Source organism: Cyphomyrmex costatus, unplaced genomic scaffold, assembly GCF_001594065.2.
Source record: "Cyphomyrmex costatus isolate MS0001 unplaced genomic scaffold, Ccosl1.0 scaffold499, whole genome shotgun sequence".
Taxonomy (NCBI): Eukaryota; Metazoa; Arthropoda; class Insecta; order Hymenoptera; family Formicidae; genus Cyphomyrmex; species Cyphomyrmex costatus.
Genome location: NW_017279259.1, coordinates 116096 through 132742, shown reverse-complemented (window position 1 = coordinate 132742; position 16647 = coordinate 116096). Strand labels below are relative to the sequence as shown.

Below are 16647 nucleotides of genomic sequence, written 5' to 3'. Positions count from 1 at the left end.
CCCCCCCCCCCCCCCCCCCCAACAACCCTACGTTCAACGGATCAAAAAAAGGCGCGCGATAAACGACGGTTGCGATACTCGCAGGTGGTGCGAGTAACGCATCGGTAACGAAGCGTTATTTTTCAAGCGCTTTTCGGAGCGTGACAGCTCGTATCTCGTCGGGACGAGATCCGGCTTCGCGTTCGCTTTCGTATGTGGGACCCATCCGACAGGCCCTTTAACGTTTATTTACACAGCTCAAACACATTTTTCACTCTGGCCTGTGGTATGCGGACGCGCGGGAAACATTATTGGCCACACGTAACCGGCACCCACCACCATTAACATCATCCCCGCGCTATGAGCAATAACGACGCGGTGGCGGAATCACTTTGGCTTGCACGAGATGTTGATCGATCATTCGTGAACAGCGCGGCGAGATCGCGGGATATACGCGAAAGCTCAGGATACCGATCTCGTGACACACTGACGAGCAACCGGTTATAATTCCGTGTAAATGCGTGTAAGTGCTGTTAATAAGACCTGAAGGGAAGCACGGTCGAGAATATATATCGTAAATGTATGATTGAATAACATAACGTTCACTCACGAGTGTATACGAATGTATATTAGGCGGAAGCGTATTTTGCTGGGATTATCTGATGTCCGTTGATGGGCTGGATATAGAGTGTGTAAAGACCAAGACGACGCGGAGTAAAATATATGCGATCGTATAACGGGAAGATCCGGCCGCAGAGAAGAACAGTCGTTTCGCGAAAATCGCGCGAAAATAGAAATGCTCGTTACGTGCGTTTCAATTCGAATCATTCCCTAGTAATGTCCGCGGTGTAATTTCGGCGGGACTCGCCGCTGAAACGAAATGGCTGGGTGTTTATTCATGCAAAGCCAACATACTCCCCGAAACAACTCACCACTCCGCGCTACGTAAATGAGGTACTCGGATACGCCCGGGTACCTCATTGCTCGCTATCTTACGAGCGTCTGCGGATGCTTATAAAATGGAGATAATTAACGCAGCGACTAGAGATAACGGGCGCACCAATTTGCGGTTATCTCTGCCCTTTTGTCTTAGGTGCCGCTCCGCACCTTTCCAGGCGCAGCAAAAACGCGTTAAGATAACGCTACCGCGATACGAAGATTCACGCAACTTCTCACGTAACTTCACAAAACGCAAAACGCCACTCCCCCCCCCCCCCCCCTACCCCAAACACTCAACAATGTAAACTCGTGCGGTGTAATATACCATATATTGCCCCAGAAATTGTTAACCACAAAAACTCGGACTATTTTCCAAGAATGATCGAAACGTACACGAAACACTTTTTTGAAATTCGATACATTTTTATGTTTAACAACATTCGCGCAAGGAATACAATATTTTCACGATTATTGTTAATCGCACCGTAATTCGTATAAATATTTCACATTTATTTCGAATTACATTTTTACGATTCAAACTCAATCTATATACGTTTGGACGGGAAATAATTTTGCATTTTTTTGTAAGAGACATCACGCGTTTACAATTCTATATTGACATATACGTATATTTTGTGTGTACATTACGGAATGGTACTTCATTTCACGCGAATAAATCGAAATTACTTACTTGAAGTTAATAGAATTATGACCGCGCGTTCGATCGATGTAATTAACTGCAACCAATATTTGATGAGTCTAAGGTACATACTCCGCGCGAGCTGACAACTAAATATCACATTGCAGCTTTTGACGTTACAATGCCACGAAAAACAAAGGAAAGTTCGACAATATATCCGAGTACCGTGTAGTAAAATATTTAATAGAGCAATTGATGCATTATTGCGTTATTGTAATTTGCAACTAATTAAATGCACTAAACAAATAGCAGAACGCGAGATAATGTAGAGTATTAATACAATAATTACAGTACATAAATATTACATTAGGCTCAACTATGTTATGTGAAATTAGTTTAAAAAGCCGGGGCAGCATGAATAAAATATATCGGAATTTGCCTACACTTATATTTTTATTCAACTTGACAACGTTTAAGACAAAAGTCATCACGCACGTCATCCACACTTTGACGAAAGGAAACTCGTAGTATGCGAATATTATTTATGTACCAAAGAATTCACCCTTTACGAAAATCACGAGTTATTATTTCGCGCTTACCTATCGCCAATCACCAAGAATCGTTTCTACTTCGACATCGTTGGCAGAAGCGCGTCAAAAAGTATAGGGCGCCTCCCCCTACTTTCTACTTTCTCTACCCGTCTCTAGCTTCCAAATGATGATCTTTAACTCCTATCGCGATCTCGCACAACTCTGTCACTCGCGGCGGTGCATTTGGAAAAATGAGAGTGTGCCGTCGTTAAAGTCGTCACGATCACTAACCGAGCCAGCCGCAACGCGACCAGAGAGGAAGCTCGTTCATGACGACGGGCGCTCGACGAGGAAGCCTCCTGATGCGTCGCACAAAACTGTCGCACACAAATGTTACGAGCACAACATATATACGACCTACAGCGGCGACTACTCCTGCCCTTTTTATCTATACAGTCGCTCTGTAGCTGCCGCGTTCTTGTTCCCGACGCAGCTAATTAATCCCGAACACGAGACGCGCACGATAATGGGAATCCCATGGGCGAGTTTTAATTAAAACTCAGGCGCCCCCTTAGCCCGTCGCTCGCAGTGCCCGCATAGCGGCACTTGACCTTCCTCGCGGCAGGCTTAATTGAATCCTCGGTGGCGAGACGCGACGGTTACGCGTATACGTACGTGCGTAGATTAAGCGCGCTCGCATGATCGCTAGCTGTTATCGCGGACGTACGTAACATAGATACTCCGTTCATCCGCCAGTAATGTCCCCAGTTCGTATCACGACGCGTGAATCGTGTCTGTCAGCTGATCCGCCAAAGCCCTCTCTGTCAGCCGGCCTGACCACCGCGAGCCGCTACCACTGAATCCCCGTGGCGGTGCAGTCTGCCGCGCGACTACTTAGCCGCTTCCTTCGCGTTACGAACCGTCTACTCGCCGCGTGCGACAACTGTCTATACTACTGTCTCTGCGATTCTGTCTTTACTATCTCCTGGTGGGTACTGTCCCGCGCTCCTTCCTGACAATTCCAAAACGCGCTCGTCGATATCTCTCGCGCGACACTTGACCCTTGCCGCGTGACCGATCAGTCGAGTCGCCCCTCGAATATGTCACTGCTATATTCACTCTCGGGCAGCCGCCAGCGTTCTGGCGGCTGACACTCGCGCGAACTTGGCGCGAACCCTCGACCGTCGCGTTTAATCGCGCCCGCGTGCATCAATGATCATCGATGAGTAGTAATTAGCCGAGACGAGCGCGATTCACTCATAGTCGCGCGCGACTACTCCGCGTTCACTCTGGAATCCGCGCGAGATAGAGAGCGTCCGCACGCAGAGGTGCGCGCGCGTGCGTGCGTGCCGTGCCGTGCCGTGCGTATGCGTGCGTACGTACGTATGCACGTACGTACGTACGGATGTGTGTGTATATATATATATATATGTGTGTGTGTCTGTGTATATACGTGTGCGCGCGCGCGCGCGCCGGTGGAGATTCAGGTCCGACCCTCGCGCGATACGATGGAGAACTGACGTCCTGACGGGCTGCAGCGCCCCGACGACGGGCGTCCGGCGAACCATCCGCCGTGAAGCGAGCGGCACCGGGAGACCCGCCACCCATTCAACCCCTTCTCGTGCCCGCCGCCCACACGGCACGGTGTGTGCGCTCCGCTTTCGCCCGTACCACCTTGTCGTCGTCGAGAGGGCACCGTCGTACACGCCACGCGAGATCGCACGAAATTTTTGAAAATAACGCTGCTGTCGAAAACGAACTTTTCAGAGCGGTCCTGGATTTTTTTTGGGAGGGGGGGGGGAAACATTCGTTACTGATTCGGTAGACGTACCGACGGAAAAACATTCCTCGTTGATCTCACACGCGGTACCCCTGCGATGTATCCCTCGTACGTTCTATCGGTCGATGTTAAATTCTTCAAATGTATAATTGCATGAAAAAATATATAATTAAATTATATATGAAAATTATATACTAAATTATCAAAATTATTTTTAACAGATAAAATGAGCAAATTTATTTGTGCTAAATTTAATTATATTAATTGCAAGGACTTTCCATCCGCGTAAAAACATTTGAAACGATGCGACAAAAGAAATAAAGGCAAAGTACATATGAGAAATACTCGAAATATCGTCATAATTAAATTAAAAAGGTAACCCGATATGACTCTCTCGCAGGCGATCGATCGACGCTACAAATGCTCCGGTAGAAATAGGACGCACGGAATTGAATCTCTCTGATTATTTCTGTTTAGACATCCCTCAAACGATACTTCGTAAGATTTATATTTCCCTCTTAAATATAAAAAAGATTCAAAAGAATCTAAAAGCTGTGTTACGAAGCTCCGTGTTAAACCTACGCCTTTTATCCTGCTTTTTATATGTTATAAATTTTATATTAATTTATATTAAAATACGTTACATGCAGTACTGAAGTCTTAAAAGTGACGAATATAGGCAATCTAGAGGCACGAGAGGAATAGGTTCACGTAATTTCTTAATCAATATGGCCTAAATCATTCTTATGACAGAATAAGGCTCGTGTTCTAAGCTGCGTGTTTTCCAAGACTTGCATGCATTTGCGAAACGTCACGTGATTCGCAGAGGCCACGTAATAGATGGCTCTACATCACTCCAAATTGGATACAGTACGAAAGGTAAAAATCCTAACTTTTTCAATCCGCGCGGTGGCGTTATTTTGTTCCTGGATTATTGCGAAATATGTTTTATCCTAGAAAGAGAAACGTATCAACGTACGCTGATCCTCATCAACGGAACATTATCAATGAAAAATTCCTCAAATCCGTTTTTCCATATATCAATACATTTCTTATATGATAGCGATATCGTATAATATCCAGGTCACTGTAACGTGAAATAATCATTATAGAGGCTTAAATTTAGAAACAATTTAAAATATCTTATAAAAGCAAAAAATAAGAACTTGCGCATTATTTATATGTATATTATATAATACATAATTTTGCAGTTTTAATTTTACGTAGCCGAATAAAAGCAACTCGACGTTTCCTAGTCGCTTTGCAGTCTTTACGTTCTAAGCTGTATTATTAATTAAAGGAATTAACTTCGCCATATATGGCGCGACCCATGCTCGAGGAAAGGAAGGTCGAACGCTTATATCATAGTCTAATTTCCAATTAAGGCGTTATTAATACCGGCGCCAGTAAACGTTACACCTCAAGGATTATATTACAATTTACATTTCGCATGTGAAAGACGTATTATCACATTTGAATATATATTTATATTAGATTACACTTATTTATTTACGTTTATTACGTTTCATATGTTCTATCGCTCGATATTAAATTATTCAAATGTATAATTGCATAAAAATATATAATTAAATTATGTGAAAAAATTATACTAAATAATCAAAATTATTTTTGACAAATAAAATGAGCAAATTAATTTGTGTTAAATTTAATTATACACAATCTTATTCAATTAGATTACACAATCAATACAAACAAAATTAATTAGAAATTACATGTAGCAAAAAAACATACTAGAAATTAAGAAGAATGTATTTCAATATTTCAAAAACCGATAGCTTCGGTATTACAATATAATTCGGTACTCCTATATGAATTTTATAAAAAAAAATTACACTTTGGTTAATTTCAAATAATTAAAATAATTTTTTAAAAGAGTAACGATGTACCATAAAATTAACTTTTGTCAAAGAAAAAATTAATTTCGAATTTACAAACATTTAATGTTTATTAGAAAGTGCAGGTTTTTTTCCCTCTATCTCTGTATTGTATCGACAATTTTAATAGCTTAGATAATTGATGTATATTATTTAATAAGTATCGTATTAATAAATTTCTACATATTAAATTTCCACCATGACCGGAATATTACTCAGATGTTTCGGTAAATATTATATACCCAATGTTCGTAACATATTATAGAATTGCATGAAAAGCGTACCTATATAATTGCGTGAAAAAGTAAGCATGCAGTGTACCCATGAGAAAACGAACCTCAATTAAAATTTAGTTTACATCTTTCGAATGAGACCTGCTCGGAGGAAATAAAAATTATTTAATTGAAATAATATGTTCTTTCCATATATGTTTTTAAACACGAAAATAATGACTCGTCTAAGAACACTGAATACTTTTAATGATCTGACACCATAGAAACAGTAATAATACAATCAGTGGTTATCAAATATCGCTTTAAAAAATTGTGGAAATATAAAAAACGTTAATATGTCTTGATTAAATTACTTATAACTTTAATATTGAAATTAGAGGTTATGTGAAACGTATTATAAATTATAATATGTCTTGATTAAATTACTTATAACTTTAATATTGAAATTAGAGGTTATGTGAAACGTATTGTAAATTACTATATGTTATTTTCACCTATTTTTTCTGACTTCTGCGGCGTATTTGCTGACGCGGCGTATATACCGGGTTTACCCTATATGTTATTTTCACTGATTTACATCATGGATGAAGCGCATATAGATAGGGATGTTTCGCACCGCAACCTTCAGGAGCGTAGAAAGGTGCGAGGGACAGAAGCAGGTAGGTGGGGTCGTTTCATACAGCAGCGCCTCGCTTAATTACTAGTTACTAGTAACAAGAGTTAGAAGCGTTTAGCTCACAGTTCACGCCATCCAACAAAAGCTTATAATGTTACGAACTATTCCCATTGCTACCCTAGATTCAACAACGAGGCTTCACCCGGTGCCCGGATTCGTATTACTTCGGAATCATATCAAATACGGAAACGAGTCTGCGAGTTCGCGAACTGCAGTTGGCTCGGTTTACAATATAATTAATCTCGTGACTGGGGCCGATATGAGTTTAGCGAGCTAAATATAATACCGCGGTGTCTGTAACATATTATCCGCATAATGTGAGAAAAGTTTATATATTTTATAACGTAAAATGTGACATTAACGAAACTTTAAACTCGAACGATTCAATTTCGCCTTGAACTTGGTTGAACTTGTACAAAATTAAGACGACACGCGCGAATTCAATTAAGCTAGAAATGATGAATTTCTCAAACATTTGTTTTTCCAAACAATGCAACTGATTAATGCAATTTATTGCATACTGCTGCACAACTTTATTCACTAGTGTGTGGCCATTTTCAGGTTGTGACCATAAATCTCGCATTTCTTGAATCACCAACGGAAAATTCATGGACAATAAATCGGAGTTTCGACAACATGATTCAACGATACCGAAAACGAACGCCCGAGCGCAAATCGCAACTACATTGTTAAAAATCCTTCGTTCGTAGTATTCGCGAGATCGATTTACCAAACACCATTTGAGAGAATTTTGCAGCTTTGACATTTGCCCGGCGAGTGAAACTAATCAAACATTCTATCCGATACACAGCACCAGCAGTCACACTATATCCATAACCATTTTGTTCGATTCAAATCGTCTCGACTAAATACAAAACTGACTGTGCGATTACTTTCAAAGGAAGACGTCACAAAAGATATGGGTCCGTGTTCAAAATATGCTTTTATCGATAAATGCCGCGCGTTGTTATTCTAAAATTCTACATATATGTACGTAACGTGAACTACATATCGTTACAAGTATGAGCGTTCTGAGTATGAGAACACAAACAGCTCTATTCAATTTGAAAATATTCTACCATTCTAATATTATTACGTTCTTCATTTTTAGAGACTGTATAATATGTGAGAAATATGTAGTTACATCGATATAGATAAAAATAAAATGTTAATTTTAACATCTTTGCATGTCTCAGAAAATCCACTCAACGTCTTTGAGTTAAAATTAACATTTTATTTTTTACAGTGTATTATAAGTTGATTGTATTTGTAAGAAACATAATCATCGCGATACATAATCATCATAAAGAGATATAGTCTGGAAATTATATTTCGTTCATCCATGAAGAACGTATAAAAGGAAATCGATTAATTTGCTTCAATAATCACATATTAATTAGTCACAACACAACAAGATTAACACTTTTGCTAGTCTAAAATAATGTCTTATTAATACAATAAGCAAGAATGAATCTTCATATTATAATTCAAATTGTATGTAATAATGTAATCGACAACGAACAGCACGAACAATCGTTTTAATTCACGACAACGACAAATGTACTTAATAGTTTTAATTATATATTTCTATAATTTTTGAATTGTACAGCCACTGATGATGGCCATATTGAAGGCCGAAACGTTTGGTTTATCATGTAACGAATGATTTGATTAAATTATACGACATATTCGCTATCATTATCTTGCGAGTGGTTGAATGCTCTACTTTTGTTTTTCGTTTATTGTACTTTAATAATAATTGAGATAGGTATAATAAAAGAATACAGGAAATAATAATCGCCATTAAGAGCCGACATAAGTTAGAAGTATGTGAATTGAATTTAATGTAATAAAATTCAATAAACGTTTCAACCCTATATATTCGGGTCCTTATCAATATAGATAAAAATATTAAAATACTAATCGCAATACATGAAGATGTCGTTTCAAATTATCAATCAATTCTTGTTCATCTAAATGCTAATTCAAATGACTGTCAAGAATTGATTGAGTTAATAACAATAATGTATATAATTATTGTGAAGCTTCATTAAACTGCTCAATAAAATGAAAAATGTGTATAAATTCTATGTAAGATGTTACTCGTTCAAGATTAAAGTATCACTTATGTCGGCTCTTAATGGCGATCATTATTTCCTGTATTGATTTATTCACCTAAGCCTTATAAATTATTTTGTATTATTTTTTATAATAAAAGAAATTTTAAAAGAGATATTACAACGTACAAGCGTAAAACGATCACTCTAGGGAATAAATTCTCCGCATTCTACGCTTCAGGGTCGAAAAAGTATAGTAGCTTGTGTAAGCAGGGGTGGCAATTTGGGCAGCGGACATCCCTTGTCGCCTTTGGCGAGGCTTCCGGACCGACCATCCCGTGCCGCTGAACACAGCGTTCTCGGTCGGCTGTATCCACACGCGTGCTAGTTACATTGGGCTTTGCACTGTCGATGCGTGCATGTAGATCGAAGGGAATGGCGATACTACGTACACTAGGATGGTTAGACCTGGTCGGCGTCCGTTAGCCGTAGCCCATACACGCACCCACACACACAGATTGGATCGGACATTGCACGCCGTACAGCTCAGCTTCTGAACAGGGAAACTGCGTTCGGCGCAGCTATATAGTACCTCTACCTCCCCATCCAATAGGATACGGACTAACGCAACCGCGCGTACATTCAGGTTATCGAGTTGTAATGTTCGATATACGAGAAAGGCAATCTGGACACCGTTGTCCTGACGAGATGCCATTCTCAAATCTATATGTCAATTTCGGTGTCCCACGTATATAATTCCCCAAGTTTCGACAAAAGCGCGGCGCGGCGCGGCGCGGCGGATGTTTAACGCCGGATCATCCGCCGCACCGCGCCGCGCCGTGTAGTCAGATAACACACACGCGATAATGGCGGAAACGCTGTACCGTTTACGGCAAAGCCGCTGAGAAACTTTACAAGCTGAGAGTTGGAACTTGGATCGAACGAACTTATTTTGTAAGCTTCGCGCTCGCGCGGTCGACCGTCAATTTCAGTACCAAGAGACAGTGTGGTTCGCTTGCGAAACACTGGATGCCGAAACGAATTCCGAAGACGCGTTCACAAGTCCATTCAGCCGCGAAATCGCTTTCTTCGCACTATCGTAAATGGTTAATGGTCCCACGTAATTTAATTGCGTTACCCGGCACGAAAGCCGGGATGAAGTACGCGGCGCCGTGTTCCTCTCGGTATACGATCCAGCATTTTGCTCGCTAATCCAGTGCACGTTGTACGCACGCTTGTGCCGCACAGCGGATGAAAGCGGGAACGAAGGCAGAAGTGCCGCACACGGTGCCAAGAAGTGCACAGATTTGCCATTTCCGTGAACAGTGAACACTCTCCTCCGACCCTTTATAACGGGTAACAAGACCGCCAACAACGGCTTCATTTGCATTTATTTCTAGCAGACTTAACGTCGACCGCGTGTATACGAAAGGAACGGGCGTCCGCGCGTAATTTCCAACAAATATATACCCTCGAGGATCGCTCGCAGTGAAATCCGATCCAATCAAAATGAGAAGCATAAACCATTACGCTTGGTCTATACGTAGAAACACCAGGCGCGGAGTTATAAAAGTTAATTTTTTTGTTACTACCCCAATAACGTTCAGCTTTTCTGTTAATTTGCCGGGATAAAAATGCATTTAAAAGTCAATTAACAAAATTATTTTTCTCAGTTTTTTTGCAATCAAATTAAATAAGACTAGTAGCGATACACTGGGAAAAAAAAAGTGTTGTTTCCCAGAACATAACAAAACATTTAAAAATATACCGTGCAAATTGTTTTTCTCTCGTGTAACATGGTCTCTATCCATTCAAAAAATTTCGTATATACGTATACACAGTTTTGAAATATTCTATTGCATGAGCGGTATACCTCCCAGTAATTCTCACTTCGAATTACGGGATATTTTTTTAATTGACTGTAAGCTGTTTTTTTCCTTTTTGTTTTAATTTAGTGTAAAATTTTAGATTCGCATTGAAATCCAGCGTGCAAAAAATTTACAAGTGAACTAATAGAAATATTGCGGCAACGAGGGAACGCAGTTCAGCGTAGAGAAAATGTCGGTAAACCTTTGTAAAAAAAAAAAAAAAAAAAAAAGGAATATATAAATCGAGATATATATATCTTCTCGATACGTTTTATCGCTTTTCTCATTCTATTCCGTGAGAAATAGCTCCGTAAGATTCTCGGTAATTGCGCGCAATTCTTCCGTTCTACTGTTCGGCTTCATCGTACATTCTAATGAACGCCCCCCCCCCCCGACCGAGATCGGTTTAAGTGAAAGAAGAAGCGCCCGGAATTACGTAGGATGGGTGCAGTAACGCGAATCGCCGCGCCGTCCTCCCGACCCCCAAGATCGAGCATCGTGGATTTCAATTTCTCACGGAGAGAGAAGCGTGGAAGCCCCGCCATTAAACGGAGGAAGCCCGCAAGAGCGCGCGGTGCAATTCGTGGACGACGACTAGTTGCTTCCCTTCCATTATCCTTCACCTTCGATTTCCGTTAAACTGCGGAAAGTGTGCGCGCCATTGGTCGTCGTCGCGCGGTTCGTCGGAAAAATCGATAGCTTAATGCGACTTTATCGTCACCGGGTAGCGTTACCGCGGGTCGCTTCGCTGTGAATTTTGCGAAACGACACGTCTCTCTCTCTCTCTCTCTCTCCGCGTTGTTAAGAATTCTCGAAAATTATCAAAGGAGCAACCACCATCCCAGTAAACGCTCGCATGGGCGCCTCTCGTTAACACGTGAATTTCGTCGTCGACGCATTGCTCGCTCTAGCGAAACACTCGTACGCTCGGGAAATTTTCTTTAAATGGAAGGCAAACATCGGAAATGTAAGATCTCCGTGTCGTTAGTAATACAGAATCACCTTCAAACATTTCTGCTTCTATATCATCGCGAATATAATCTACGTATAACCTCGTGGTTTCGGACAAAATTTCTTCGATGACCGAATGATCTCCGATGACGAGAGAGAGCACGCTGTAATTCGAGAATTGGATTGAAAATTAGCGAGCCGACCACGCGTTGCGTGTGACGGATAACGCCATAAATTTCGTCATATATACCCGCTTTCGGAAGGACGATGTTGGATGTGCGCGGGACGGAGCGCGACAGTACGCGGTTCTCGTAGGCCGATGGGACTGTGCGATGACCGGTTGTCACCTGCCGCTACGGCAATTGTCAGCTTATGCAGGACGAGCTGGTATTGCAGTGCGCGCGAACTGCGCTCCACAAGCCACTCTAATAAACACGTCGTAAACCGGCGTATTATACACGTACATCGGGATGCCAACGATACGGTAGAATGCGGCACGATTAACAAACGCGATAATCCGTCTCCGAATAGTCTGAATTCTCAATAATTGAGATTTTATACCAACATTTTTTTTATACTATATATTTACAGATAATTAATATTTCTTTATGCGTATAAAACACTTATTGTCTAAAAACTAAATCTGTAATAAAAATTCACACGATTTAACTGAACTTATTTGATAATCCGTTTAATAGAGTGTTATATTTACATGTAAAAATAAGTATACATTTTACACTTTTAATTTCAGTATTAATAGTCTAATGAAGCTAAATATAAAATAATTATACTTTATAAACACTAGCACATTCCTTGCGCGCGCTACGCGCGCGATGGTCCATTATACTCTTTTTAAATATGAATTATGTTTCTTTGAAACTTGTTTTGAAATCAACAACTCCTCTAATTCCTACTAATACAAAATTTCCCTGAAATTTGAAAACCTTTAGAATTTCATTATTGTTTTCGATCGCCACATTAATTCTACCATTTTCATAAACAATATTTAGCTTATTTTTTTATTCAACGTTTATGTCGAAAAATTCGACCCACAGTGTAGTTGTGCTGGTTCGCGTACAAGAGTAAAGTATATTAAAGCAATTAATTGACGGGATGATTTTGATCTCAAAATGTTTCTAGAATTATTTGCTCTAAGAATGTTCACAATCCGAAATTTTTGCTCATCGTTTACGTAGAGAAATTCGACCCGCAATATGGCTGTGCTGGGTCTCGTACAAGAGTAAAGTACATTAAAGCAATCAATTGCCGGGACCATTTTGGTCTCAAAATGTTTCTAGAATTATTTGCTCTAAGAATATCCAGAATCCGATATTTTGCTCATCGTTTACGTCGAAAAATTCGACCCACAGTGTGGCTGTGCTGGGTCGCGTACAAGAGTAAAGTACATTAAAGCAATCAATTGCCGGGATCATTTTGGTCTCAAAATGTTTCAAGAATTATTTGCTCTAAGAATATCCAAAATCCGATATTTTGCTCATCGTTTACGTCGAAGGATTCGATCCACAGTGTGGATTTTGCTAATTTAAATTCTACTTCAAAAACACTAAAACCAAAATCCCCCTTATATTCCATCCGCCAGATTAACGAAAACAGATTTTAGAAGACTGAATCAAAACGCCATTTTGAACTTTCAATTTTTAAATACGGATTCGTAACAAACGTCCCCAAAAACCACCTGTAACCAAATTTCAACAAAATCGAAGAATCTTAAGGATTTCAGTAACATTTCCGTCCGCCATATTGGATCAACTATTTCGAACTTTCAATTTTCGACTAAAGATTCGTAACAATCGCCCCCTAAATCACCAATATACCAAATTTCACCAAAATCGAAGAATTTTAAGGATTTCCGTAACATTTCCTTCCGCCATATTAGATCAGCTATTTCGATCTTTCAATTTTTAAGTACGGATTCGTAACGAACGCCCCCTAAATCACCAATAAACCTAATTTCACAAAAATCGAACAATCTTTATGATTTCCGTTACTTGTCCGTCCGCCATATTGGATCAACTATTTCGAACTTTCAATTTTTGAGAACGGATTCGTAACCACCTAATTTCACCAAAATCGAACAATTTTTAGGATTTACGTTAATTTTACGTCCGCCATATTGGATCCACTATTTCGAATTTTCAATTTTTGAGTACTGCAGATTCGAAATAATCGACCCCGAAAATCCTCGAATACGAAACCACATCAAAATCAGAGAATTTCAACAGCCTCAACGAAAAGAGGCTTCAAAAAAGCGTGACACGCCAATTTTAAGATATGATGATAAAAATTTATATTATACATGCAACTAAACGTGATTAATTAAAATGTAAATTAAAAACCACTGAATGATTTGAGAACAATTAGAAATTATACACATCAAATTATTACGAAGATTTAGAAAAAAATAAACAAGTGAATAGATAAGAAATAAAATTAGCGCTATGAGTATCTATATAGTAGATACTCATAAAAGCTCCATGACAAAATGTAATAAAAGTTGAAGCGGCATTTTTTTATTTTTCGATACACGCAGCAAAATATTAACGACAAACGGATTAAAAATTTATTATCCAAAGTTTACATTCGTCAAGACGAGGATGTCGTCTCGAGCTAAATGTGGATTTTTCCAAACAATACCTATCTCGCTTTCTCTCAACAAGCAACATTACAGTCGCGACTTAGCGCGGTCAACCATAATCATTAGCCATCGCCCGGACGAGAGAGAGATTGGAACCCACCGTTTTAAACTAACGAGTGTCGTGTTCTAACCGCCGCTTCCTCGTTCACAGAAACGACTCGGAACACACCGGGAGGGCGGAAGGAGACGGGCAGAATTGCAAAAGGGGGTGGACTGGCGGAGATACGGGAGTTTAAATAACTCCAGTACCGGTGGAGATAAGGATGCCGGGGCCAAGCGAACGGAGCAAGAGAGAGAGAGAGAGAGAGAGAGGGAGAGAGAGAGGAAGTTGTAGGGTGTGCGAAGTTAGCGTGTTCGTAAGCACTATTGTTTCGCTTATTGCACCAATCGCTTTAGATTTCGGCATAAGCGTCTGCTTTTCTCTCCCCCTGCATTGCTTCCCTTTTCTCTGCACTTCGACTAGACGGCGACCGCTTTCTCATCCCCCCCCGAAATAATGTCCCGTTCATTGATTTAGGGGAGAAGTCGCCGCTCGCCCATGTTCCCCTCCGTCTATAGCTTTCCCTTCGCTCACATATGCATACCATGAGGGAGTGCTTAAAGCAAACAGGGGGACTAATTGTACTGTATACGTGCATTATAAGAGCTCAGTATCCATAAAAAGATCGTAAACTCTAATCGTAATCAATATCGAAAACGTTAAAACTTGTCCCTTCGAGGAAAACAGGATCATCGATTGCTCACCGATTCCAGTAACTCGACACTTTTCCATTCGCAGTTTACAAAGTGGAAATTCGACAAACACACGTACCGTCCCGTTCAGTGAAAGCAATTTGTCCACGCGAATTCAATGCACAAATTACATATAAATAAGCTCACGCGCGACGGTCATTCGCGCGCGCTCATTATCGTATAATCGAAAACAATGCAAATGAATAGTAGCATCTGGATTGCCAATGGAAAAAAGCGTATCGTGTAAGCGCATCGACAAATATGTACGCATCGGCAGAGGCAGGCGGCGCGGTGACGTTTAATTAGCGATGGACACTTTACAGTGCCGCAGCGCGCCTGCAAATCTATCGAACGTTAGCGGCCGGATATCCGATATATATCGCAATGGACGCACCGCAGAATTGCGCCGCCTCGTGCGCGAGACCGCAGTAACGTTGAATCGACCGTACCTTGCATCATACGTTGGCACGTGTATATGTATTATACACACATATGTATATATATATTATATGATGTTCATTCACGATTTACCAAAAACGCAGATCACGTTTTCTCCAGCAAACGAAAATCCAATGACGAGCGTTATATATTTCGATACTATTCTACACTAATCTCACGGTACGCTTCGTTCAAACGGTTAGCACTTAGAGCCCCATCGAATTTAATTCTGACAGCAATATCGGGCGAGTACGTTCCGCAACGGAGAGACGAGATGATTAATGGAAGATAAAGCGCGAAAGCGTGCTCGATGCGCCGCGAGCAGCCTCCTGTTAGCATAATCGGCGATATACGTCGATACGATCGTATAAACATGTGATGGACGGCGGTAAATATATATATATAGGGGAGAGTCCGGTGAATTTAAAATATCTCAGATCCTTGTAATTGCATAAATTCGACGATGTAATCAATTATATATACCTAAATGCATGCTTAAATTAGAATCCAACCAATTTATATTCCATTTTTTTGTAAGTCAGACAATATTAATTTATTTTAAAAAAATTGAAAATTAATTTGCTTGTTAAAAGCAAACTCGAGTTGAGATATATCAATCTTTTTCTTCTTCCTCTTTTTCATCTCCTTTTTCTTCCTTTGGAAGAGAGACATTTTTAAGAAACAATATTCAATTGACATTTTAAGAAGAAAATTGAGAGATATAAAAAACTTGCTAAGCTTTGTCTCTCGTGTAATACTGTAACTATAGCTGTAAGTAATTAAATTATGATGTTCCTTTTATCCTACAGCGTACTTCTACGAAGAATTTCTTATATTAGACTATACCAACGAAAGAGAGGAAATGTTTTTAGCGAAAGGTATTTTTATAAAACAAGAGCTTAATCAAGTCTATTTAAATATAACATATACTCATAATCTTGTCACATACATTTTAAATAAAAATTAAACATATCTTTCTTAAATAACAATTAAAAAAGATGTTTCTTTTAAAGAGATATATTGTTTGACTCTTTAACCCTTCAATTTATATGATATTTACAATACTCAATTAAAGACCATTTAATGTAATAACTAATACGAATACAAAGCCTATAACAGTCTAGCTTGGATCTTATATATAATTTCGCGTGAATTTATATATTAATATGTGTAGTCTTTCTAAACTGCAGCGCGTCGAACGATTGTCGGTCTTGAAACGCAACTCTAATAAACTACCGCGGTATTTTCACGAATTAAAACAAATTAATAATTA

The 16647-nt window shown here is 39.7% G+C and overlaps 1 protein-coding gene across 5 annotated transcripts in view; it reads right to left on the bottom strand.

The window, feature by feature from the left end:
• Positions 1–16647, bottom strand: part of LOC108778255 (tyrosine-protein phosphatase Lar-like) — a 334530-nt gene that overhangs the window by 280330 nt on the left and 37553 nt on the right. For 2 of the 5 annotated variants that reach the window (XM_018545381.1, XM_018545386.1), the window contains exon 1: positions 2158–2366. The exons of 1 other annotated variant lie outside the window; for it this stretch is intronic. The gene's annotated coding sequence lies outside the window, so the exon portion shown is untranslated. 2 more of the 5 variants (XM_018545385.1, XM_018545384.1) reach the window with 2 other exon arrangements.